This window comes from Emydura macquarii, unplaced genomic scaffold (assembly GCF_026122565.2).
Source record: "Emydura macquarii macquarii isolate MOO-44397 ecotype Brisbane River unplaced genomic scaffold, CSIRO-AGI_Emac_v2 contig_67, whole genome shotgun sequence".
Lineage (NCBI taxonomy): Eukaryota > Metazoa > Chordata > Testudines > Chelidae > Emydura > Emydura macquarii.
The window spans coordinates 6,890,428-6,892,668 of NW_027130204.1; positions in this window are offsets into that span (position 1 = coordinate 6,890,428).

Genomic DNA, 2,241 nt, shown 5'->3' on the forward strand with positions numbered 1-2,241 from the left:
TTGTCGCATGCCTGAAATTAACGAGAATGTATGCATTTTTGATGGGGGTAAGGGAGCTAGGCACCTAGATCCCCTTCAGTTGGGTGCCCCACTCCCTCAGGAGCCTTTGAAGATGCCATCCTTACACACGACACTCCCCCCCCCGCACTCACATCCCCAAGGTGGTTGTGCTTGAAGATGTTCACATAGATCACATGGACTGAAATGAGTCAGACACAATCTCCTTGGATCTGTTTCTTCAGTGTAAGGTTTTCATTTAGTTTTATAAGGGGGAGGAGAGGTGGGAGGATGATGGGATGTGCCCCCTGCCTGGGGAGCTCAGCATCGCCTCCATGCTGTGTCAGTACCATGCAGCTCCCACTCCTCACCATGCACCATTGAAGCGTGAGCAAGTGTTTCAACCTGCTGGGTGGGAGGCAGGGAAGCTACCCAGGACCTGCGAGCCCCCTATGTAAATATTTCCCTCCCTTGTGGGAGCACCAGGGCAGGAAATCTGCAGGGTTGGGCTCATGCTTGGTATCTGGGGAATGCTTGTGGGATTGGTCAGCTGGCAGGGGTTTTGGGGGAATGAGGTGTGCAGTGCTGTTCAGCAGCTGGGAACCCTCTGCTCTCCTGATCTAGAGGTTCGAGGTGGGGGGCTTAGACCACGACTCCTGCACTCTAGCCCCCACTGCCACTGACTCATGCTGTGACCCACGGCATCTCATGCTGCTGCTCTGTGCCTCAGTTTCCCCATTTGTTCAAGGTCGGTATTACGTTTACTGGTGCTGTGGGACCTAACGCCGCTCTGCAAAACACTGTGATTCGCCCAGGGGCAGGAGAAGCTCTTCTGAGCTGCATGGCAAAGCAGGGCAGGCCAGACTGTGCTAGCAGGGTTCATTCCATGTGGTGTTCCACCAAGGCTGGGAGAGACCAGGGAGCAGACAAATGAGAACAGGGCCACACACCAGCACCAGGCTGCTCTGGTGCAGACGAACGGGGTTGGGGTCACTTACGAGCAGGAATCTAGTCCCACCCTCACCAGCCCCAACTCCAAAGTCCTGCCAGCTGGTGGCTCTTGAGTGTGGGACAATGTGATATGTGTACAACCTCCAAAGTGCTACGCACCCATCAGACTACACAGGACAAGGCACAGTTTGTGCTGTGGCCGAATCAGCTGTTGTTTTTTAGATGATCCTGCTGTCATTGAAGTTGATGGCAAACCTCCCACTGACTGCACCTTGGGCAGGATCAGGCCCTTAACTTCCAAATAAATGGGTAAAAACCCAGCATATTTCTAGGAATTCAGACCAAGAGATGAGCAGGTCTGGAATGCTGGATGTTTGATACTACAAAACAAAATTGTGCTTGCAGTACCATCTTGTGGATATCTGCTGTATATACAACCCAAGCAAAGCACACTGAGTGTGGAGAAAAATAACCCACGTTGGGAAGAACCAGATGTGGGGTGTGGGTGAAATTTTCAAAGGACTCTGGACACCCACTTTCCAATAAAATTAATGGGAACTGGGCACCCAAATCCCCCAAATGACATTGAAAATCCTACCTGCATTCTCTAAAGGAATGTGAACACACAGCTTCCCATGGGAGCCCTGAAAAAGAGGTGGAAGCAGCCATATTACCATAACTATTATGATTATTCATAGTGTGATAGTGCTTAGATGTCTCAGCCAGGGATCAGGCCCCTCCCATTGTGCTAGGTGCTGTACAAACACACAACAAAAAGACAGTCCCTGCTTGCTTCACTTAACCAGCTGAATGATAGAGAAGGGTTTGCCACAGGTCTTTTTACAGGGAGCACATATTTATCTAGTTGAATTTATTTGGGATGGTCCCCTCCCTCCCCACCTTATTTAATATAAGACCCGATTCACATGTGCACTAAGGCCACTTTCCGCCTCTTCAGCACTGTATAAAAGCTATAGGCCCCTTTACGCTGCCAGATCAGTGCCAAAGAATCTTAGTGCAGATGAGAAGCACAGGCCCTTAACATTTAGGATCTGCTGTTATCTCAAAAAGGGTCAATGCAACAACACAGCTGAACAATATTATTTATCATGAGTTGTATGATAGTAGCAGCTAGTGACCCCCCACCTAAGATCTGTTGTGCTAGAGGCTGACCAGATATATAGTGAGAGACAGTTCTTGCCCCCAAGAGCTTAAAATCAGTTCCTCAAAGGGATTTAAGCACTTAACCCCATTGGATCTAGCCTTACAGTCTAAATAGCCAAGACAGACCAA